A 25,884-nucleotide genomic window follows, 5' to 3' on the forward strand; every position below is an offset into this window, starting at 1 on the left:
TGTTTAACATTTCTCATGGCTTCTTGTGTAAAGAAGTGAGAGAAAATAGCATTCCTGCACTGTGTTCCTATTGGGGGTGTTCTGTGATGTTAATTAGGGGGAAGTTACAGGCTGAAATCTTAAGCAGTGGTCATGCTGAGGGAATTTTTTAGCTGTCTGTGCAGAGGGAAGCGTATTGTTACTCTTCTGACAGCAGCAGAATGAGGCTCAAAGAAAACCAAAGCTACATAGAAAAAAAGATCAATTTAAGAGAAACAGGAAGATGTAGAATTTAAATATGGATTATGTGACTGTGGAAAAAGGCACTAACTTGGCTGAAACAACAACAAAAAAAATACAATAAAAAGTAAAACAAACAAAAGAAAAGCCAAAACATACAAACAAACAAAAAACCTCAACCCACCAACAGTAAAGCAGCATAAGAAAAATCATAATTAACCTTGATGATTGGATGAGGTTTAGCTGAAACTTCAGTGAAAGTTTCTGCTTATAAAGTAATTCTGCTTTTTCAGCAGATGTGGTTTTGTGTCTTCCACCATTTATCAAAGTTTGAATGAAAGGAGGTAAATGTGGCTTATCTGTGAGTGCTGCTCAGCTCTCTTGAATATGTAGGATGAAATTCAGAGGCAGCCTTTGCTAAACATTCCTTCAGCCTGGTCTAAGTCAGTTGCACCAACATAGGCTTTCATTTAGTGGCATGCAGTTTACAGAATGTTTCACTCTGAATTTAACTCAGTCTGGGGAAATCTAATTTACTTTTGAAGAGCCTGAAACTAAAAAGAAAAAAATAATAATCAAAGGCATTTGATTGGATGTATGTATATGACTGAGATAACCTATGTTATTTTCTGGACACGGTGCAGGCTTAGTTCCTGTTTGTACACCAGTATATTACCGTAAGGATACTAAATGTGTTCCAACTGTGATATTTGAGACAGTATGGAGTCTGGAAATCATTTATACACTATTTTCTCATGCTACTGAATACAGATTAGCAAACGATTGGTTTTCTGTGTTAAGTGTATTCTTTTGCTGTATTACTAGCTTATCCTTTTACTGTAGCTATCATTATCAGCTGTTCAGAGATGTCTCAGTAGCAGAGTTAAAATGTGATTAAATCCACTGCAGCCAGCAGAAAAGTTCACTGACCTAAACTTTATCTCAGATATTTCATTCCTTTAATTTCCTGTAATATCATACTTTCATCTAGGCTAAATACTGAACTGTGTGGTAGGTTATAAATCTGGACGCAGCTTGATTTGCTATTCCATAGTTATCATCTTTGAATTCTGAATAATAATATTCTTTTTAGCCAGTATGACAAAGAGTCGACTTTTTAGGTATTTAGACAAGCATGCCTTGGTTTTATTGCTACATTGCTTGTAAGGTTACTTGGGCAGTAAAATTATTTGTTCCTCATTCTAATCATGAAAGCTGTTTTTTAATTTGTTTTCCCCCCCTCCCCCCCCCCCCCCCAAAAAAAAAATATTGCTGCTCCTTTGCTCTGCTTAATTTGTTTTACTGTTATTAATAAAACTCTATTCTGGTGGTGTAATATATAGTTATGTTTTATTTCTGATAAGCCTGGGTGAAGTTTTGAAGCATCATGTAAAACAGGTATCTTTTGAAGGTATGTTTGTGCTTTGCCATTTAAATGTCATGATTAGGCAACTTTTAGTCTATTTTTCTCATTTTATTATTATTTTTGTTTACATCTTTTAATTAATATCTATTTGTATTTTACTTTTAAAAGTGTTCGGGTAGGAGACTGTCTCTATGTCTTTGGTCTGACAGCTGTCCAGATAATAATTTTCCATCTAATCCAGTATCAAAGGCTGTTACCTTAATGCCACATGTGGATAGCAGTGTGAAAATTAGCACATAAATGCTTTGGGAACAGCCACCTGTCTTGCATTATGCGATTAAAAAGAACAGAGGATTTGCTTTAAAAATTTCTTTAACTTAAGTTTTTGTAGAGAAGGTCAGTGTGTGTAATGAATAAGTTTGTGATGTGTGGGAGAAAACTTAATGAATTTGATTGCTGGTGTAGAGCAGGTGTGGAGAGATGCTTTATTCTTGGCCACAAAACATCTTCAGAGTTTCAGGCCTCTTCCACCCTTACCTCTGTGTTGTACGAGGGAAGAAGACAGGATTCAGCTGCACTGCTGGTACTGAGACACTGCTGAGGAGGGCCGTTCTTATACAAGAGCAAAATGTGAGTTAAGCCTCTAGCCCTCTGAAGATCTTTTTGCTGTCTTCCCTTCTGTGCTCTACACCTTTTTTACCTGTCCTCTTCACAGTAAACCTGTTTGGGAATTGTTGACATACACCAAATGTTTCAACAGTGGCCATGTTACAATTTTAAATTGGAAAGTATACAGTATGAAGTTTTTCTTTGAAAGAATACAAATCTACATTTTTGCATGCTATATGTGAAATCTCACTTCATCCTTAGACAAGAGAATAAAGGCACACGGTTATCGTTCTTAGTAGAAAATCTAAAAGACCCTCATCCCTTATAAGGGGCCCCCCAAACAGCCCCCTCCTGAACAAAAAATGAAAACCTAAAGGGTCTTCAAGAAAGAAATCCAAGGCCCCCTTTATGCCCCAGACTGGACAGACTTCCTGAATTTGGGACCTTTTCTGAGGCCTCCTGATCTGAAGTTGGCTGTCTGGAGGGTATAAATCTTCACAGAACTTTTATCTGCAGAAAATTGATGCACAGTAACTGCTAGAGAAAATTACAGGGAAGATCTGCAATTTGCCAAGAGAGACTTCTTAATGTAAGTGACTGTGAGATTTATTACGCAGTATTCCTCATAGCTGCACAATGGTAAATACTGCTTCGTAGCAACAATGCTGCAAGTGATGTAAAGCATCCATGTTTTTAGATTATTCAAGAGAAATAGCACAGTCTGTACCCATGCCATTTAAGGAAGTGCAGCAGAAAATTATATTTCTCCTCAGTAGACATTTATTCTTGTGACCTCATATTGAAATATTACCTGAAAACAGTAGGTGAGTTATTGCACACATCCCAGTTCAGTGATTTTGGACTGATATGTAGCATAATAATCTTTACAAATTTAAGTCAACAAGTGACCTCGTGGCACTAGTTAGATGACTGGTGGTGATAAGCCATTCATTGTACGAGAGTAGGTCTGGAAGGTTATACGCTTTAGGACAAGGGCACAGTGAAACAATATCTGTGTATTTTTAGGGGGTCATTGGTCAAGCTACTGCTAGGAGGTAGACATGAATATTGGAATTGGAATCCAGTTTTTGTCTGCCAGTAAAGAATAAATTCTTTTTTTTTTTCTGTTAGATCATCCTCATAAAAAAACCACAACCCAACCCCAAAAAAGCACAAACAAAACAAAACAAAACAAAAGCAACAAGAAACTATTCTTTTTTCTCTGTAGTAATTCTTCGCTTTTAATTTATTTTTATTAAGTAAACTTGACAGCTGCTTTCTTTTGAGTGATAGAAGTTTGAAGGACTTTCAGATTTCCTTCATGAAGTCCCGTCAAGAAATTTCAATTTCTGTAACTGAAATGCCTTAAAGCTTCATCTATGTCTGGCTCAGCAAGCCTCAGGCAACTTTATGAAACTATATTTAAGATTACGGAGAAATAACTATTCTAAGCATTCACGTCACATGAGTTATGATGGGATTTTTGCATCTTTGTTTTTAGAGTCTGAGGGTAAGTTCGGTCTCCCTAGAAGCTGTATTGATTTGGAGTTCTGAAGAGACAAAAAAAAAAAAAGGCCAGTAGCTTGGCTGTAGCTCAGGGAACTTTTTCATTGCCTACAGAGTTGGCAAAGCTGGTGTCTACTGCAGGCTAAATAGCTAGAGCTCAATTAGCTGTAAAGTCCCCGCAAAGCCATTGCAGCTTGTAGTCATAACAGCTTTGATTTTCTTTGTTGTTAAAAATAAAATGCACAAGCCAAAAACCTCTGGGACACGTTGTCACTGGATATTTAAGGTCAAGAAGTATTCAGAGGGAAAGAAATTACAGAAATTATAATTATTCTGTCTGGTCTCTGAGTGTTATGGATATCCTGCAGCCTTACCCAGAGTTTGTACTGCATCAAATAGGAATACAAGATTTCAAAATAAAGATGATCAGGGCTTCAAAAATGACAGTTCATTTGGAAAAGGATGTTCCTGGGTTCCTTCTCATGGGAATGGAGTCAGATTTTAAAATTCCCAAGACTTTTGGATAGTACTTATTAATAAATACTCTTTCAGTGCTGTAGGGAAGTGGATATGTATTCTTTCTTACTGAACCTTGATAAAAGAAAAGTGAGCTTTAATTTTTTGAGCTTTTATGACTGGACAGTTTTTTAATAGCTCAATTTTTTTACCATGCTTCATTTGTGCTTTTTTCCACATGTGAGTTTGTGTGTATTTGCTTAGTTGTGAGAGAAACATGTTGGATCCTCTGCTATGTGGGACTGCGATGTAGCAAGAGCATTCATCTTGATTCCACTTTCCTCCCTGCTGTTCTCCCTAGCCCTGACTTGCTGCTTTTTTTTTTTCCTGACAATATTCATTTCGTTTTCTTAAAAAACAGTTGGACTGACTGGCTTAAACAGGTGAAGTGAACTTCTGCTCATCTCAGACGAATGTGGGAGAGCTGTTAGTTGGCCAGTCCCATTCAGATACAGTGCGAGTGGTTACAGTGATGCTGTTTTGCATGGCATTTCATCGTGTTCAAATTGTGCTGTGTTCCTTACTCCTTTCTGGTGTACTGAATGAAGGCTACTGTCGGTAGGGTGCTCAGAATTGGTAGAGATTGAATAAGTCTGTCCTACTTCTTTCTGTGTTCTTTGCTATTCATTGGCTGAACATAACCTTTCCTTTTTTTCCTTTTTTTTTTTTCTTTTACTCTGTAACATGTTAGTGTCTCACAATTATGAATCCTTCAGGAGAGTTGGAATTACATAAATGCAATATAAATCATGATGTTTCCCTTTGGGAATCATGATATAAATTTTAAACTCTTTCATGAACTCCCATCATGTGGGAAAACTGTCATGCTTTTCTGAAAAGTACAAATGAAAATTCCAAATTATCCAGCTACCACAGAGTAGTTGTGTGTCCCCCCCATATTTTAGCTGTAGCCTGCTGTGGCTGAGTACAGATGTATCAGTTGCATCTTCATTCTGTACTTTTGAAGTATGAGCTGTGACCTTCTTCTGCCTTTTTTCCGTGGGCACAGTTCAAGAAAGAAAAGAACGTGGTACACTTTAAGGAAAGATGATTATTATTTTTCATACCATAATTTCACCATTTGGATTCCTAATGCCTGTTGTCAGTTAGTTTAATGGTAGACCTTTTGGACTCTGCCCTACTTCCATTCAAGAAGATGTTTGTGCATCATCAGTATTCATGTGGAAGATGATGGATAAGGGCTCTCCTGCTAATTCCAGCACTAGAAGGTTCAGGGATGCCATTGAATATCTGCCTAACCCTCCTCAGAAAGGCCATCTGCATGCAGTGCTGGCTTCACCTGAGCTTCGGGGTTCTCTGCCTTGACCCAGCTGGGGTGTTCTGCTTTGAGCAAAAGTTTCTTCTGCACAGAAAGTCAATTTCTTCTCTTCCCATTTTTATGCATGATTCAGAACTGTTGCCTTACAGATTTGCCTGGTCTTCTGTTCTTACATGACAGAAAGGGTAGAAAAGGTGACAAATACAGAACATGCCAGATAAATGGAGAGGGGCAATCCTTTCTTTATATACAACTAACTCTAGCACATAACTGTAAATCACACAGAACCCTTGTGCAGCCCTCATGGCTTTCTTGTTTAAGTGGAAGTTGGTGAGGGTCGATCTTTTTACGTTATATGCAAATTTACCCTCTTTTTATAGCATACGATACCACCATAAAATGTAGAGCCCAAGTTAATCCTGCTCAGAGTATTAGCTTTTACCCTGTGACTTGGAGTGATTTGAACAGGGGATACAAATACTAGCTGGTTGTTAATGTGCATGGAGATGATAGCAAGTGATGGGATCCCTGCTTGAATTGGTTAGAGACCCTCAGAGAGATGCCTTCCAAGTGCCAATACCTTCCATGGTCACCTAGTGAAATAGGACTGTGATACCAGCTGGTGTTGAGGCAAAGAAATGTCTCCTAAAAGTAGCCAGTTCCTCGGCCTGTTTTTCCTTTGTTGACTTTTTATGAAAGGAATAATCACAGCAGCAGTGCTGTTTAGCCTTGTGATTAAAGTAACTTTAAATCTGCACAAAGACATTTGTCTTTGTTAAGATCTTTGAGTGTTTTGTGTGTATTTTTCTGCTGTCCTGTCCTGAATTTCAGAAGTATCAGAGCAAGATGGCAATTCAGCATTCGAACCAGTGCAGTTAGCCTTATTTTTCTCCTTAGTCATTTGTGAATATTAAACTAGTAGGTGCCTGTTGTATCTCAGCAGAAGTGTTTTCAAGTTTGGGCAAATGAAAAATATGGATATGAGAAGGTTGTGTAGTCTCCTGGTGTGTTAAACCTCTCCCCCAGGAGAAATACATCACTACATGTATGGATAGGAATGTGGGTGCATATACGTGCATGTGTGTCTCTTGTACGTCTTTAAGACCTGACATAGTAAGCTGATTAACACCATGCACCAAACAACCAAATCCTTTGTGAAGAGCTGTGTGCTAGTTTTGATCAATGCATTGAATGTTTAAGGTGAGTTAGATGTGTATCCAAGTCTAGACAAACGCTTCCAATGAAAGACGTCCATTTCCGTCAGAAAGTTGTGTTTAAGACAAGTGGCTACTGACCACAGTCTTTATTCATGAAGTCATCATCAGAACAGTTTTGTTTGTTTTTTTTTGTCACAGAAAGTTCATGATTGAATTATCCTTATTATTCTGACATGAGTAATTTATTCAGAAATTATGAAACAGTCCTGGTTCTTTAGCCATGAGATTAACAATGAAGACACGAACTTCTGAATCAACAGTCGTACCTTTCTTTTCAATGCTTTTGTCTCCATCCTTAGCACAATAACTATTTGTTTTTTCTTTTAAGAAAAACCTAAGTAGTTTATTGCAAATTTCTAACTTCTTTATAAACAGCTGCTAAAATTAAGCACCATTATTAGTCCCTTTCAAGACACAAGATACTATTTTGTCTTAATATCTATATAAATCACTCGCTATCGAAGGGTGAAGGATACTTATTATTACATGATGGGGTCATGCCTTCAGAAGAAGCTTGCTAACTGAGAAGACAGGAAGCCTGAAAGAGAGAGGATAAAACTCCTGCAGTATTTTTGCATTGCTGCCTTTTATTCCCTTATTTTCTGATAATTACTCAATTTTTCCTTAAACGTCATATATTCAGGGAAGTAAATGATTCCAGTAAGGTAAAATATTCCATTTAGATCACCATACTTTGCTTAAGACTGTAATCATGAATTGTTTATAAACTTTGAAATACTTTGGAAATATTTTCAGTAGCCTGGATTTTTGTACTGTCACAAGATACAACAGCAGCCACTATAGTCAATAAAATGCATACACTAATGCCTTTCTTATGGGAAGAAAAACATCAATTACAATCAAAACAATGAAGAAATGATAGCAAATATATCTTAAATTGAAGTTATACAGGGCAGAAAAAAATCTTTTTCTGCCTTGTTTTTGTTTTCCTCGTTTTTCAAAGGCTGCTCTTTTTCTACCCCACCCCCCCCCCAAGATGCTGTTGCTAGATGCTGTAGGCTCAGGTGGCTGGGTCAGGCCTTGCCTTAGGGAGATAGCACTGGTCTTTTTCCTCCCTCGTATTTTCCCATAAACTGAAGACTGTGTTGCAAACATCTTAGTTCCATTTTCCAGTTGTTGTTCTTGTGGGAGATTTATCATTCAGGAATTATATGGAGTTGAAATACGTGCTTCATAAAGGGATCTATACTTGCAGCAAGGGTGGAGTTACTGCTTTCGGGCTTTATAATCAATATGAAGAGAGAAGTATTATAAAATTAGAAATTGACCTTCACTGTCGTCTTCAAAGCAATGAAAATGAATATCCACATTATTTTACTTGGGAATGTTCCTCCTGAATAAGCAATATTAAAAAAAGAAGCTGATAATTTATCGCATTTTTTTGCTGAGATGAAGGGGATCTGGATGGTTCAGAGACTGGTAATAGGATATCATGACCTTCCACCTCTGACCCATTTATTAAAATACAAGCCATGATAGTGGTGTCTAGAAGTTATCAGTGTGGGATATAGTCTACAGCTGTGCAATCTGTAACTGTGTAGTTTGTGAATTTTTAAGGTCTGGTCCACTTGGCACAAACTTCAACAGCTTCTCAGCTGCCAGCAGATTTAGCTGGAGCTAAGTGAATATAGAAATGAGAACAAAATGAATGGAGGAAGCCTTGTAAATGAGGATATATCAGCTGAACTTGTATCAGTTCTGATCTGATACAGCTTGTTTGTCCTTTGGTGGAGCTTGGTTCAGAGTTGCATTAATCGATGCAGAAGTGGTACTGACAAGTTTTCTTTGCCTGTTACTTTGGGATGTTAGGAAGAGGTTAATATGAATAGAGCTGATGTGGATTTTGCCTTGAAAAGATGCTCAAAACTTGCACTGTCAGTGTGAGATAACTTTATGCACGTAGCTTTTTTTTTTGCTCAGAACCTCCCAGGGAAGGTTCCTAACACCCTTTTCCGTCTATTAAACTGTCTGTTAAACTTAAACCGGGAGTTAGGTTTGTAAAGCCCATCTTAGCTGTACAGGTCAGGTAATTAAATATCCTTGGGCTTTACTTAGTCTCATTTATCACTTCTTTTTTCTCTGAGCAGAAACAATCAAGAAGGTCACAAGGGTGGCAGGAACGGTGTACCTCCATGCTGGTCGCACAGACAGGGTGATAACAGGGCTGGTATGGCTGGCTTCCATCTGGAAACATACTCCCTTCCCTCATATCTCCTAAAATTTGAGAGGACAAAGTAACCCAAGTTACTTTGGTAACAACAGTCTGAAAAAAAATAAATTGTACTTTCAAATAAAAGGAAAAATCATTAGGTCAATGTTGAAGTTATAGTTTGGATGCAGTTAAAATAGACCACCTTTTACGCGGTCCAAATATTTCTGAACTTTTATAACTAGAGACAAAATAATCTACAGTACTTCTTACACATTTCACCCTCAAACAGCAAGGTAAAGCACTCACACACTCACTTCCTTTCCCTGTGTCTTTGGAATCCAGGAGCACTACACTTGCTCTTTTGTGTGCTGTGAAGTCTAAAAATGTGTTTAATACAAGAATGTTTTCATAAGAACATGCACTGGATTGTGTGAGGGTTTTATTAAAAAACATGAAAACACAAACCCTGAACGTTTAGCACATTAAACGCTGGACGAGATAAAATCTCTCTTTTGTTATTTCGGTTTGGCTTTTCACAGCATAGCAGTGCTACGTTGCTGCCATTAGGAAACTGTCAGTTACTGAAGGGACGTGTAACTTAATGCAAACCCAGCAGGTCATAGACCCATTAACAAAATCTTGTTAAGAACTTTCACACTTTTCCAGGTTACTTTATCTCAATGTACTTGTGATTCTACAAGATATTTTTCAATTTGCAATTCTGTGTTTGTCAGAAAGTCTTGGTTATAAAACTGACATGGTTGAAATGCTGGCTTTGCATCAAGACTTCTAGCAGAATTAACATCTGAATCACTTGAGGCCCTATTCACAAAGCAGAGGACTATTTGCATAATCAAAAATGAATTATTTTGCTTGTCAGTGGAGAAACTAAGGCTTGTAGCAGCAGTTCACAAGTAAAATTCAAGTGATAGGTATTGATGTGTGTCTGTATGCCACTGTCTCTCAGCCTTCCTTGCACAAATAAGCACATATCTGTATAAATGCCAAAGAAAAGATTTTGGAGCAATGCATATTCTCTATTCAAAGTCTGATTAAACAGGCTTTGGTCAAGGTATTAGATTAGGTGTGGGATTAGATGGACTTCCCATTCTACCAAACGTGGACAGGGCACTTTTATGCCTGGCTTGTTGCAAGAGGATAGATGTCTTTCTAAAAATATGCTCAGTAAAAATTTATGAGCTTGAAAATTGCTCCTTCTATTGAGGAGGTCAAACTAAATAACCTGTAAGAGTATATGCCTGTGGATAATGGGTTTGCGACTTTCTTAACACCGTTCTGACAGATTTCTGGCCAGTGGTCCAAGAGGTTTATGAGTTGTATTAATAACCTTCCCATCTCCCCATGAGCCTGCGCATTTACGTCCTCCATCCTTTTTTTGTGGCTGTGGACAGAAATTAGAATGTCACATTCAAATAATTCATTTCTCTGAATGCAAATAACTCCCAATCAGAGTTCCACAGTGTGAAGCAACTCCTAACCTCTTTGAGGTAGTAGGAAACCTCCGGACCTTAAAAAACAAACAAAAAATTCCCTCCCTCCCTTCCTTTCTCTAGAACGAACTTCTGTTTCTGGTAAATCAAGTTCTTCCATGATGTTTAGATGTCCAAACTTTTAGTTCCACAAACAAGTTTGAGATATAATTATTGCAACTTCAGATTATTTGACCTTAAAAAGGAGTAAGATGACATCCAGCCTTTTACTTGCTAATAGATGTCAACTAACTGAATTAAAAAAGTCATGAAGGCAATATATGAAGTGATATGCAACTTTTAATAAGTTTTGTGGCATTTTCAAGTCTTAATTGGCTTTCTTTTAGACAGATTGATTAAGACTATATATATATTTCTAGAGTAAAGGACTTGAAACTTCCATTATCATTGCTATTTAGCTCTAATTAAATCCATTTTTTAATTTATTTTTTATTTTTTTAGAAAATAAAGTTATTAAAAGCATGAGGTTTAAACTAAAAAAAAAAAAAAAGTGAGGTTTGAGGTTTAAATTAAATGAATAACATCTTGGATAATAGATATGCTCCTAAAAAGATAAACTATAGTTTTGAGCCTTCAGTATCACAATGTGAGCTTTTATTTCCCCCCCTCACCCCCTACCCTTTTTTTTTTAATTTGAAATTATACCCATGTAGTATTATACGTAGTATTCTCAGATGTATCTAGGAGATTGCCTTAATCTCTGGTTTTAGGATTTTAGGTTTCAAAATGCTTCTGATTCTAAGCGTAACATGGCTTGTCATGAATAGGAGTTAGTTGTTTTCTGTACATTCCTCTAAAGCTGTCACCAAAAAGGTGTTTTTTTTTCTCTCCATGTTTCATATTTCATATGCCCAAGTTCTCTGCAGAGTATGCTGTTTTTATGGCTGACTGAAGTGCATAAAATTAAAGTAGTTCAGTTTCTCATTCATCTGTTTGATTACAGCAGCCATTAACCTTATAAAAGCAGTGACAGAATTACAAACCAACATCTTTGAGAATTATGTAAACAAGTTTATAAAAGTTCCTTGAATTAAATGAAAGCCAAACTATACCAAAGAACAAGATTTTATTAACAGTACTTGTTAAAGCCTAACAAAATATTGAAAATAAGCCCTCAGATAATCACACACTTTCTCATGGCACTGACACCACCAGTTACTATGGTGTGTAGCACTCATTGTGAAGTTAAGGTTAAAGATACCTTCAAGGTGTGGGTTCCCAGCTTAATTTCTTCTCAAATAGGTGGTGGTTCTTAACATTTTGGAGGTAGCTTATTGCAGTCACACAGAGCTTTGGGAAAGAAATGTTTTACTGCTTCAGACCAGGTTTGTTTATCTGTGGAGATCTTGTCTGTTTGTTTCGAATGTTATCAAGTTGTCACATATAAGCGTCCTAGCCAGCTGGGGGAGAGGCATTTTGATGGGCCTGCTGAAGTCTGTGATCTGTCATCACTGGGTTGCTGAGCTCTAATTAGATATAAATGAGTGGTGTTCCCATGCCTGTTCCATCAACTGATCTTTCCTTTTTCTGTTGGGGAATATTTTTTTCTGCTTTCAGGGGGCTGGTCCTACTTGAAATATTGAACCGAGGTGGGAATTTAGGGAGGATGTTTAGCATTGCAAGTGTTAGCACTTTGGCTGCCACTATTTTAATGTGCATGTCTGAACTGGAATGTGCTCTTAGACTTTTGGATGTAATCAGTTCTTGATTTTTAGCCAAAACTTTCTGGCATGTGTTGGAAGAGGGCTTTGGTATTCCTCATTTAGTAAGTTCCTTCGGAGATGCAGATTATTGTTAAGAAGTGCTTGAAGTAGCATACACTCTAATTAGCCATGCTGATAAAGAAATTAATTAGCATCTATTGGTACTTGTTTCTGTCCTAATTCCTGTGATTTTTTTCAGATTAGACTGTGTTCCCTTGACAGAGAGACTTGGCCCTGAAAATTTGGTGGCTTTGTTGAAATCATTCTTTGATTTACTCACAGGAGGTGATGAGCAGCAAATCACTAGCAAAGAGCTGCAAGGACTCAATAACACTGCTTGAGCTGTGTTTTCCTGCATATTAAGGTGTTCTCACTGTAGCTGTGTAGGCTAAGAATGTGTTTGACCTTGTGTGGTATCTCAAAATACTGTTCCAAATAAACTTGCTTCAAGAGCAAGCTTAAAGCAGCATGTGCTCCAGAGGCTTGCAAAGTTTTAGAAACTGCTTCAAATATTCCTGGACCTTGGTCTTATATGCATAATATTTTACTTACACCAGAAACATTCAAATTCTGTTGTGCCATTGCACAGCATTGAGGAGCTTAGTGTCTGTGTTGAATAGACTTTTTGGGCTCAGTTGGTGAAATGATAAGGGTCTTGTCTTTGACCATTCCATACTGATAAGTTTTTAAGGAGATGCTCAGGCCCAATATTGGCTATATATTGGTACACTGGATGATCTAGTTCAATCTGTGTTTGGTCAAATTGAATTAGAAGCTAAAATTTCATTTCTTCCTCACTTGAGTTTTGTAAATAAAGAGGAGCTCATCAGTTATAGTTATGCCTATTGATTCAGTCACACAAGCTATTAGTATTTCATTTGCTTTAGTCCTTCTAAGTGAAAACGGTGTTACAGAAGAATGCAGTGATCTAAGCATATTGTAGTTCTTCTAGATTCAGCTGCTCACTAAGGTACACTACTTGCTTTCTGTTCTGCTTCTTCTTGGGGACAAAAACCTTCATGCCTCATGTTTTTGGTTAGCAGGTCACTTTTGTGTTCAGCCACAATAACAACTAAGAAAAATTAAGAGACTCTTTAAAGAATTGTGTTTATCTCAGGAAACACGTACTCTGCGGGATGATGGACCGAGACCTAAACGCTAGGTTTTTGGTTTGTTTTCTTCTCCTGAGTTTGTGGATAGAACTTCAGCCAGTTTCACAAGGGGACTTTTCAAGTGGCATATTTCGTTGCAGAAGTGTCAAAAAATCCACCCTCTTTTTTTTTTTTTTTCTTTACTGATACTGACAGAGTTGAAAACTCTGCATGCATTATCCATGCCTTTTTTTTCCTGTTTTCCCTCCAGTCTTCACTTTACCCTCCTTGGTCCCCTCTCTGCCGTGCTGTAGCAGCCTGGAAGAGGAAGGCTGCCTCATTGTGATGCCTAGCACTGTCCACAGCTGGGCAGTGATAGAGAGGAGAACTAGGAGAAAAATGATGTCGAAAGCTGATGGTTAAGAATGGACGGTGGTATGAGAATTGCAGGAAGAGAAAGATTACCATTAAAACAATAGGTCTTGGAAGAATGCAAATTATAGAAGCCATTCAAAGAAGCACTAGGTGTAATTGGAGGATGGAAAGAGTCAGTCACCTCAGCCAGGAGCCTGTGGGATTGTGTTGGGATTTCTTCTTGGACAGGGGTAGCAATTCCCAGCCTTTTTGTCATTAGCAGTGATAAAGAGTGAGAGGGGAGCAGAAATGAAGCAAGGGACTTGGACACATGTTCATCCAAGAACAGGTTTGGGTTTGTTATTTTGGGGGAACTGTCAAAGAAGTTTTATTGCTAACATGGTCCCCTCTACAGCTGACATTTGATTCCAGACTTGTTGGCTCAAAATTCTTTTGCTTCTGCCAAATGTCTGAATGTTTAAGTGTGCTCAGGGAGGATGGATTCTTCCGGAGATTTTAGCTGTTAAAGTGCAGCTTTGAAGTAGAATTTTCCACTGACCAGATATAAAATTTGACAGACTGGACAGATTTTCAGGAAACAAGAAAAAGCATGTCCTTGACCTGAAGTGTAACTTTTGAAGGCCGCCTTTCAATGCATGAGATCTGAGAACTGTTTGAAGAAAAGGTCACCATCATTAAAGAGCGCTTTTGTTTTCAAGTCCTTTCTTGGAAAAGCCTGACCTGTTTTGGCCGGAACAAACTCTGTTAGACACAAACTGTAAAAGATCAGGACATTTGATTAAAGTTTGGCAAGGTAATAGTGTTGTCTTACAGGTACTGGGTACTTTAAGAGGCAATGCTATCAGTTTTGCTACTGTCAGCGTTAATTGCTATGATTCTATAAAAAGAATCTTATCTGGAAAAGCAAACAGTAAATTGCCATAATTATAATTGATGCATGACACAACAGGATGGAAGAACTGAGTACGTTTTCAAGAGGGCTGGGAAGCGATGTTTTATATCTGCATGTAGTAGACAGACAAGCTGTTGGTTGTTGAGTTGGCCTTTTAAAAAAGATATATAATTTCTTACCACCTGTGGTGTTAATGGGTTACTCTGGCAGATTTCTTAATGTATTTTCTCACATTTCTTGGGTGTGTTTTAATTATGTGGTTGCTCAGAATGACTTCCAATATGGATATAGATCCATAGTTTGGTTGGTATCATGCATCCATGTAAGTAAATCAGAATCTACACTTGAAAATCATGGGAATGTTTTTGGCAAAAGAAGGAGGGTAGAAATGTCTAGCTTACCTCGTCTAGGTCTTGTTAGCATCACTTAAATTTCTCATCACCCTGTCACTATCAGCTGTGGCTGTCAGCTTTATGAAGCTGAGACATTCCTTCAGCCCTTCTTTTCTGTTCTAACACCTCTCTTGCTTCCTCTGAGGGCCAGCTGCTTTTTAAAGTAACATGCAATGCTTACCAGCTTTTGCTTAAAGGGATTTTATGTCCTTTAAAAAGTTTAACATTGTCCACAAGGTTTTAAATGTAAATTTGCGAAATTTGCAGTCTTCCTGGTTTAGATTCAGTTGTATTCCAGGGTGAATAAAACAAAAGTCCTGTGGATCTGTTTATGGTTTTCTGTTTCTTCCCAATCGTTTATACCTTAAATTCAATTAAAATTGATGATAGATGCTGTAAATTGCAAGAGTAAATGACAATTAAGGTGAGAGAGAAGAGAATATCCAGACTGAAGGAGGACAGCACATCAACTCTTTCTAAGCTGATAGGTCCTTTAGATGTGAAAAGAATGCTTAAGTTGTATTTTCAGGAGATATGATTCCTAGGTTGATGACCACCAGTGTTGGCACCAAAGTGCTTTGCTGTTGGTGGTACAGCATCCTAGTAGTTTCTGTAGTAGTTTCTGATACAGCCTCGGTGTGTTCTATTTCCTGTCCTTAAAAAATATTTTTTAAATGTTCCAGATATTATTCATATTGTAATTATGCTTAAAAGTCCCATAGTTCATTATTTTGAGTTGCTTTTTATTGTAAGTTATGCTGACTGGATTTCATTCACTGTATCAGGAAATCCTTGTTCATTTCCTGTACCCGCTCTATGTCATTCTCCTTTCAGTTGCAGAACAGTATGCCTTATCTTCACTGTGATTGATTCTTTTTGCTAAAATATTTGTAAAAATAAGTATTTGCTATCTTCTTACTGAGTCTGCCTTTCTTTAATGTTTAAATCATCCCACAAGAGACAAAGTAATGCCATGTTTGTTCCAGTGTAATTTTCCAGCTGTAAGTGAAGAGGCATGTTGAGCCTCACCCACCCAGAAAAAGAAAATTGACATGATCCTTTAAAGTCTTCTGTCTCACTCTCTTTTCGAAAAATTGCAAGACATATGCCAGTAGCCTTTTTTTCCTGCAGCCTAAAGTGTATGCTGACAAAAGGAATTCTTTCTTCTTTTTGTGCCGTGTTTTTGCTGGAGGAAATGCCCCACTGAGAAATATAGCAAAAGCATTTTTTTTTTAACAAATAGTTTTTCTGTAGCATTCCTCATTTGTTAGTAGTGGATAAAATATGCTGGTGGGCAACTTGGTTTCACGTTAATGCAATTAAATACTTTCTTAGGACTCCTTCCTATCTTCTATGTACAAAAAAAATAATAATAAAAAATCATTCATTGGTGTTATATGCAGTTAAGTGATTTCTTGTACTCTTCATTGGGAAGAATGAGTAACAAAGCTCACACTGACTTCAGCAGTGCAAGGATTTCAGTACTGGTACTCAGTTAATTAGAATGTGTAATACTAAAATTGCAGGTGTATTGTACAGCAGCAGATCTTTGTAACAACTACAAAGTCAATCATTCAGAAGTTGTAGGAATTAAGTTTATCTGTGAAAACTTAATTTGGTCCCTCTCCCTCTGTTTGTACAGCACTATTCTTTAATTACACAATAGCACCATATTTGCTCCTGCTGTGTGATCTCTGCCTGTGTCAGATGATGAACGATTAATTTAATTGTGTTCTTGATGTGTGGCTCTAGCTATATGCACCTACTGTGCATTACTAAAACACAGATGGTTTTGTGATTTTCTAGACCACTTATCACTGTGCTCTGACTAGTTAGCAAATATTTGTTCATCTTCCCAGCACCCTGTTTGTTGAGAGTTCTTTTAAATGATGATTTTGAGATGTTCACTGACTTTCAAAGTACTTGCATAGCATTGCATAATATCAGCATACAGAATTGCTTGGCATTCTGTAGTAATTGCCTGCGCTTTTTGGTACTGATAATCATGAATGAAGATCTGAAGTTGACATGTCCAAAAAATAAGGACAATGGTGATGGTCTCTGCTTTAGTGACTTAATGTGATGCTCAGCCAAAGGCAAAGGTAAAGGTCAGGATGATTTTGTTCTGATTTGATCTATGTGGACTTTTAAGCTTCTCCAGTGGATGGACAAGGTCCTACAGAGAACACTGGACCTTCCACTGAAGCTGGACATGTTGCTGGATCAACTTCACACTTGATCCTGTATGTGGGAGGAAAAAATAAATAAAAGAAAAAAAGAAAAGGAGCTGAGAACAATTAGTGGCTTTAGGTGACCTTGTCTGAGCAGGGGATTTGGACCAGATGACCTCCAAAGGTCTCTTCCAACCTCACAGATTCACAGATTCACAGATTTCTCTAGGTTGGAAGAGACCTCAAGATCATCGAGTCCAACCTCCGACCTAACACTAAGTACTCCACTAAACCATATCCCTAAGCTCTACATCTAAACGTCTTTTAAAGACCTCCAGGGATGGTGACTCCACCACCTCCCTGGGCAGCCCGTTCCAATGCTTAATAACCCTTTCGGTAAAGAAGTACTTCCTAACATCCAACCTAAAACTCCCCTGGCGCAACTTTAGCCCATTCCCCCTCGTCCTGTCACTAGGCACGTGGGAGAATAGACCAACCCCCACCTCTCTACAGCCTCCTTTCAGGTAACTGTAGAGAGCGATGAGGTCGCCCCTGAGCCTCCTCTTCTCCAGGCTGAACAAGCCCAGCTCCCTCAGCCGCTCCTCGTAAGACTTGTTCTCCAGACCCCTCACAAGCTTGGTCGCCCTTCTCTGGACTCGCTCGAGCACGTCCATGTCCTTCCTGTAGCGAGGGGCCCAAAACTGAACACAGTACTCGAGGTGCGGCCTCACCAGAGCCGAGTACAGGGGCACAATCACTTCCCTCGACCTGCTGGCCACACTGCTTCTTATACAGGCCAGGATGCCGTTGGCCTTCTTGGCCACCTGAGCACACTGCTGGCTCATATTCAGCCGACTATCCACCAATACTCCCAGGTCCTTCTCGGCCAGGCAGCTTTCCAGCCACTCATCTCCCAGCCTGTAGCTCTGCTTGGGGTTGTTGCAGCCCAGGTGCAGGACCCGGCACTTGGCCTTGTTGAACTTCATGCAGTTGACCTCAGCCCATCGCTCCAGCCTATCCAGATCCTCCTGCAGAGCCTTCCTGCCCTCGAGCAGATCGACACACGCACTTAGCTTGGTGTCATCTGCAAACTTACTGAGGGTGCACTGGACGCCCTCATCCAGATCATCAATAAAGATATTAAAGAGGACCGGCCCCAGTACCGAGCCCTGGGGGACTCCACTAGTGACCGGCCTCCAACCAGATTTGACTCCATTCACCACAACTCTCTGGGCCCGGCCATCCAGCCAGTTTCTAACCCAGCGAAGCGTACGTCCAACCATTCTGTGATTCTGTACAAGCCCACAAATCAGTCACTGCAGGATAAACTGTGACTGTGAACTTAAAGTTATCAAAGTGCAAGATAAATACAAGACAGCTAATGAAGCAGCTGTCTGCTGAAAGCTCCTACTCTAGCTTATCTCATAGTAGCCAGTATGCAGAAGCCACAATATACGTATTTTTTCTCAGCTTGGCATGGCTTATTTTAATTCAGATTTCTGTTTATGTAATTTTCTAACCATTTGAAAAAGCAAGTGGAAATCCATGTTCCATTTTGTGATGTTGTGTCTATACTCCCATTTCATATAGCATTTTTGAAAGCTATAGATCTTGTACAGACGTGTCCTGTTTGAACTGAAACAACAGCTGGTAGCTGTGATAGGTTGATGCTATCTGTTGCCTGAAATTAGATGGAAATGAAGAAAGCTGTCAGGTGTTTTCACTGATTCCTGCTGAAAACTGCAGGTTGGTGATCTATGGGAATCTTGATATGGGCTTAAGTGGAGAATATGTGTTAGTGTCTGCACAGTCTTGTTTACTTGCCCCTAAGCATCAATGCTCGTCCATCCCATGCTCTATGCTCTGTAACTTTTTAGACCTGTGTATGCACTCTCCCTTTCATTTGCCTGCACAGGCTGTTCAGTTTTCCTCTGGCTTTTGTTTCTCCGTACACTGCAGTCCTAGCTTCCACTGTGGATTATAACCCTTCGAGCAGCCTCCCCTTTCTGTCTTCCTTGTTCCTTTCACTCTGCTGGTTCTCAGCTCCAGTGTCATTGCTGAGGTACTCTGGGTCTCCTGGTTGTGTGTCCCAGTATCACCCCCTGTCATTCACAGTCCATCTCTGAGTCCAGGTAGCCTGTCTTCTCTCCCTGAACAATCAAGGGTCTTTTCCAAAATCTCACTTCTCCTCCCACAGTTTTGCTCTTAACATCTTGATGTGTGTTCAAATCAGGCCATTGCATAGTTGAATGCTGTCAGCTGCACAGCGTACAGAGGAAATACCTAGGGTCAGTCTGACCCAAGGAGTAGATTTCAAAAGCTTATTAACTAGACCAATTTTAGAGTGTTTTCATGGAGATGCCAAAATGTGTATTTCTCTTTTAAAAGCCAAAGTATTTCCAATTTTCAAGTATTGACTCCATTAGAGGTTCGCCCCCCCCAGGGAACTGTTTACATTGAAAACTTCCAAAGAAGTTATACTGAAGTATTGATTTTTGTATGAAATCTGTCTGAAATTCAGCAAAATACCAAGGCTAATAACAATAGCTTATAATAAAACAGTGATGGTTTTATTAGTAGGTTGTGCTTCTAGAGCAGTCATGGTATGTGTGTATAAAAAGGCAATAGACGCTTGCTCTCCCATGCTTGCCTACATTGTGGCGTTGTTTTCTGTATACACTGACATATTTTTGGTTTACACAGTTTCCTCCTCTTGAATACTGAAATGGACAGCAAAGGCAAGATATGACTGGCTCCGCCAAGATAGGAGTAGCATATTACAGTCTTTTTCCGTAGTCTGGCTTTAATAGGATAATGTCTCATTATTTTTAACCTCCATCTGCACTTGTGTTTAAAGAACATCGGGAACAATATACAATGCATAAATTTGTATCTAGAAAATAATGAAAGAGACATTCATTTCATATGGCAGCAGTCTACTGTGTATCTGTTAGAATAATATTTTGTCGTGCTTTTCTGAGCTTGTTTGATCAGCCTTTCCAACACATCATTACAGGTCAATAGGCAAAGAGGCTTCATCACATTTGTGACTTGCCGTTTGCTTAGGGGACTACAGCTGTAGTGAGAAGAACCTCTAAAGGTGCCTCTGTTGTTATACATGCTCTTTTTCTGTATTTCTTGTTTAAATAATATACTGCACTTTCAAGTAGGAGCAGCAAGTTGAAATTTCACAAATAAAATGTACTAGGATAAAAGTTCAGCCCACTCATGTGTCAGACTGAATTTCAGCCTGAGGAGGTACATGCAGCTAATGTGATCCAAGTAGACCAAACTGTCTTTATTTTTTTTTTAACTTAATGAAAACTAGAAGAAAGGAATAAGGGACATTTGTTAAATCTGGCAGAGACTGTCATGAGGTTGGAATTGGCTATAAAGAAGGTAATTCACCGAAGCCTACATCATAACCAGTTGGAAAAATCTGTTGCTTATTTTCTTGCTCTTCCTGTAGCTCACAGGTTCTTTTGAAATTTGTTAAGAAATTTCTTCCTAGAAATCTTTCAAAGTAGAACTGTGATCTGTATATCTTTATTGCATTGTGCTCATGTGGAAGCTGTCTAATTCTGTGCATTTATTGGTGTGCAGCTCTCAAATCAATTACTTGGGATTACAACTAATGATCACTTTGCAGAATGTATCCTGTGGTGAGCAAATGGGTAGTCTGTGGTCATTGTGCTCTTAGCTGGGATGTACAGTTTCACTGAATTGAATTTTGTCATATCACGGTTGTAGGAAAATACATCTATTTGTTCTTAGTAAATTATTTCAGATGGGTGAACTGGAAAATAGCAAAGCGTAGTTTTGGCAATTGCATTTCTGAGGAGGAAATTTCAGCACATTTATTAGTGCAAAACCAGCAAAGACTGACGAATTCCTGTCCTTGTGCTATAATTTAAAGTAACTTTTTGCACACAAAATGTCCCTTTGTATGGGAAGTGGGTAAGAAGCATAAGTGACATTGTGCTTTTAGGCCAAATTAAAAAAAAAAAAAAAAAAGCTGTAAAAGATGTGTAGATGGAAACATAAGTTACTGGGAAGGGAAGCAAACTTCTATAGTTTGTGCAGTAAGGCACATTTGGGTATATTTGTTCTGAAGACTTGATGAGCAAAAAGCTACAAATGTTTTCTCACTAAAAATGTCTTTCCAGGAGAGCTCAGAATTAAGAGACTGAACCCAACTGTTTTTGAGAAGAAGTTGGCACTCTGTCACAGAGCACCGTTGTGTCTGCAGAATGTGACAAGCCACAGAATTTTGCAGCTATCTTGTTTGGCTCTGAAACACAACAAATTACTTGCTCTCACAAATTTGTATTATTGACTAGAACCTGCATGATATGGTGCCTCAGAAATTAAACAGGGCAGCAAAGATGCCATGTTATGTAAACAGTACTAGATAGGTGCAAACTGCCATGATGTGCTGTCTTCAAGAGTGAAACTCTCCTAATGAGAAATGTCCCCCTGGAGTAATAATGAGGCTAGTGAGAAAGGGTGAGCAGTGTGTGTGAGAAGTAGCATGGGAGTTGGCCAAGATGGTGAGCACTGCTGCATGGTTGCCCCATAGGACACCACAACTACTATATAGTGAGCAAAACTGGCATTTTCATGGTTATCCTTTTTGGAAGAATAGTGTATCACAGCGTCTCGATATAATAGGTAATCTGAAAGAATATCGGCAGTATTTGTACATGAAATATGAGCAACATGAGAGTTGAGCTCTTCTCTTACTGCTGAGAAAAGTTTTAAGGCCACTGAAATACCAGACGATGTGGAAATATTGAGAGATTCTTTTATCTAGGGTTACAGTGGAGACTTGTGATTTTTCACAGTGAGAACAAGATGATAGCCAGGAATTACAAGAATGAATTAATTGTGCTAGGATGATCCAAATACCATAATTAGTGTTCTAGCTCTCCGTACTCCCCATGTCCGAAAGTACCATCGTTGTTAGTGTCACTGGTGAAATGTTCTTCTTGCATGAGGCTTGGAAGTTGTTAGTAATAGCTACTTCTGTTGATTTTGGCATACAGCTTTGAAATGTTACATTATGGGCATGCTGGAGTAGCATTTTTCAAAGAGAGCTGTTCTGATCCTTGCCTGCTCTCCAAACCTCCTAGAGGTAAGTCAGGACTAATCTAAATGCTGCAAAGTTTTGTTAATGGAGTGCCAGGCTTGAGCTGATGCACTGATTTACTGATGCTACTCAGGTTTTGGGTACGAGTTGGCTGCTGTCCATCTGGATTGGCTTGCTCGTGGAGGGAGCATACTTTAGGAACCAGATCATCTGGGAACAGCAAAAAGCTCCTTGACCAACACAGGCAATAAGGCAGCGTGCCAGGAGTTCATAATAGATGAGAGCATCCCCTTGTTGGAGGATAAATCAGTGATGGTTATTCAGGCAAATACAATGTGTTTCCTTTAGGTATGCAAATACGGTTATTAGCCCTTGATGAAGAAGTGCTGAGTGTTGGTACTTTTAGCGGCTCAGGTCATGAACTTCTGTACAAGTTTCAGAAACGATCATCTTGGATGTCATTAATTATTGAAGTATGTCGCTAATTACGCTGTCCTGTTCTTTATTGCCTGAATTTGCTGTAAGAGAATATACAAAAATGTGTGACCTGTCCATTCAAACGCATACAATGTTTTGTCCAAAGTGTTTTAAAAAAGCATTTTAGCATCATGTGCTACTGTGCTTCCTCAAAACTCTTCGGGGAAATGAATTAAAAATGTTGCCATCTGTTTATCTTACATTTAATACAGAGGGTAGAAAACGAATGCCAGCAGTATTGAAGTAGCATTATATAATTCTGTTTTTAAGAATATGAGCTAAGGATACAGAGAATACTAGTATATTGTTCCAACATTTGTGATTTGTAATGCTTCTCCACCAGTGTTTTACTCTTTCTATCTTAAAAGTAAACATCTTTGTGTGAAATTCTGTGGGTGATAACCACTGGATTGAGCTGGCAGTCTGTGGGAGAATGTTTTGTTCCAGGAGTAACGTCAGGCACAGCAGCAGCTGACTTCTCATGCAGCTCCAGCGGCAGCTGCACTGGTAGCTTCAAAGTTGAAGTCAGATTTGTCTCAGAGTGATGCCGATAGATTCCCTGGACTGTGTTTCATTCTCTTCAATGTGACTTTCTGGGTTTTGTCTTTCAATTAGTGGAGTTTATCCGAAGTTCTATCCCCTTCCAGCAAAAAGTTGCCCAATCAAGTATTGTATTAGACATTTGTTCTGAAATAGGATGTTTCTGAAAAAACCACCAAGGAATCTTCAGTTGATATTCCATTTTGTTTTTAAAGTATTCCATGGAAAAAGAAACAGCTTTCTTATTTCAGATGGATTTATTTATTTTATTCTTTATTTCTTTTTTCCTTTTTTAAGCAACAAGTCAGCATTTTCACGAAGACAGCTGATCGTACCAGTAGTAATGCTGATAGATGTGCACATGGGGATAATTCTGTTACTGCCACCAGTTACACCCGACTTGTCATAATGGAAATTTACAGTGAAATTGCTGTTGCTGTCACATTGTAAAATTAGTGCAATTAACAAGATTTTGCTTTCTATATTGTATTATTTACTGTATGTTGCTTGGACTAAGGGAGAAGTCAGAAATCTCAACCTGCAGGTGATGTTTGGTAGTTCTTGTGGTATATAGTAGATATTGAATACTGAGGCTATAAAAGGAGACAATTGGTTATTAGAGAAGATAAATAAGAGGCAAAATAGGGGGAGGGGGCTGAATAGGAAAGAATATTTGCAAAGGCCTCAGGGTAGGCTGCTTTCAATGTACTGTTTAAGCTTTAATGACCCATATACAGATCTTAGTAACATAGTGATGGCCGGCTAGAGGAATTAGAGGCCTGAGGTGATGGACTGAGCAGGAAAAGCTGACGGAGGTCATAAATATTATTATGGTATGGTTTAACAGGCTCTGCTAGGACACAGCTTTGTATATAGCAATCTATCTGCACATAGGGTCATTTGACAACAAGATTTGAAGAAAGAATTGGTAAAGGCTCAGTTACTGTAAGTGAACTCTGCTCAGGGTTCCCCCTGATTAAAAGTCTTCGTTTCTGATAGAGGGTTTCTTTTGGAATAATTGCTCTAATTATCTGTATCCATACCTCTTTCAGTAGCATTTTTTCACAGTTGTCATTTAAAAAAAATATTCAAATCTCTCTGAGCTTTTGCTCCAAGAAAATCTCCAAATCCTAATGTGAGGATCATGTGAAAATTGCATGTCTTTTTCTTGGGGGTTGGGGAGAGCTTCCACTGTATTTATGGAATGCTAATAATGACTAAGGATGTACTGATCAAGTGTTTAAAAATGACAATAATAATTGCAATAGGAAGTTTACAGCTCAGTAGCAACATATTCAGAGCACAGGAAAGATTCCTTTGTGCTGAGCTGTGGAGTGCAGCCCAAAGCAAGCTCATTTGAAGCATTTCTGCTCACATCTTCAGCCAGGCTGAAAAGTTGCCTCATTTCTGGTCATGGAGTTCACTTGCAGGTTTGGAAATCTGTGATCAGGATATTGCTTTGAATCTGCTATGTGCCTTTTTTTTTTTTTTTTTTCTCTTTCCCTTTGCCCTTTGCTATCTACTTTCTGCCTAGTGTAAACTCCCTTTGGATTTTTGCTTGTAGAGAAACACTGATCAAGTCAGATCTGTGTTGCCGTTGTGTTGCTTCCTCAAGTGGTATCAGCTTGTCAGATCTCTTAAAAAACATTATGAGATATGATATGTACTTACCCTAATTCAAAGCTAGATGACCCCTGGGGTTACCTCAGTCTGATGGAGCACCTTCAATAGAATAGCAAAGGGTAATTGTGTTGTGGAAACTCCTTAACTTCCATTTTGGACATTAGTGGAGAGAGACACGCTGTCTTAGAGGTTGGGGGTGCCATTTGGTATTCATTATTTTCTTTGACAAAAGAAGAAGGGTGACAGAAGAAAGTTCCATGTTATTCACTTCTGAAATATGCCACTCATTTGCATGTCTTTGTATCTATTATTTACTTTGCTGTTGTGACTGATAGTCCTGCTCAGATGTATGCGGGAGGCGACAAGGCACCAGTGGGGGGAATGACGTTTGTAACAGCACATGGCTTTTCAGCATATATTGCTGAAATATTCCATACCTGTGGAACATTAGTATTATCGTATTAACATTAAATATGCATTCTGATGCAAGAGAAATTTAGTGAAGGGGATCATCTAGAAATTCACCAGGTAAATCTTTACTTGTCAGTAGGTTGAAAACATGAGCTGATGCTATTAAAGAAAAAATATATGCTGAGAAAACACCATTTATTTATTCTCGTGAGCTAATAGAAGTGATTCAATCAAACTGTGTTTTATGAGAAAGGGAAATTACTGTTTAAAATGACATTCATAGGATAGATTTAGAATTCGGTTAGAAGTCAGCTTTATTGTGTTAGGATGTTTTGAAAAAAGAAACACACGTGACTTTTATTTGAGACAAAAGCATAATATTTGAGTATAGAAGCAAACTTGGTGTTTGGTTGATCAGAAGTTAATGACTGATTCACCTAGAGGGGGCCGCCAAGGAAGGCATCAGTAGCCACAGCTCATTTTTGCCTCTAGGGCAGGCTGCGTTTAACCAGCAAGATGGAGAAAACAACACTGAATAGGAACACATGATTTTCAAATGCACTGAATAGAAGCCCATATATGTAGAAGATGAAATACAACTCTTGGTTGTCAGGTTGTGAAACCCAGGTGTCAAATAATCATCCAAGTCACCAAAAAAAAAAAAAAAAGCCAATTAAAGTAAAACATTTTGATCCTTTTTAAGATAATATGTATGTTTTGCTTT

The 25,884-nt window shown here is 38.6% G+C and overlaps 1 protein-coding gene and 1 long non-coding RNA gene across 5 annotated transcripts in view; one reads left to right on the forward strand and one right to left on the reverse strand.

The window, feature by feature from the left end:
• The window catches only part of CDK14 (cyclin dependent kinase 14), a 348,887-nt gene that overhangs the window by 113,668 nt on the left and 209,335 nt on the right, over window positions 1-25,884 (forward strand). The window lies entirely within an intron of this gene.
• LOC308190818 lies at window positions 1,462-25,879 on the reverse strand. The gene is made up of 2 exons (XR_013947503.1): window positions 18,294-25,879; window positions 1,462-17,216 (listed from the first exon to the last, which is right to left on the reverse strand). It is a non-coding gene; the product is annotated as an uncharacterized lncRNA (long non-coding RNA).

Source organism: Anser brachyrhynchus, assembly GCF_964034855.1.
Source record: "Anser brachyrhynchus genome assembly, chromosome: 2".
Taxonomy (NCBI): Eukaryota; Metazoa; Chordata; class Aves; order Anseriformes; family Anatidae; genus Anser; species Anser brachyrhynchus.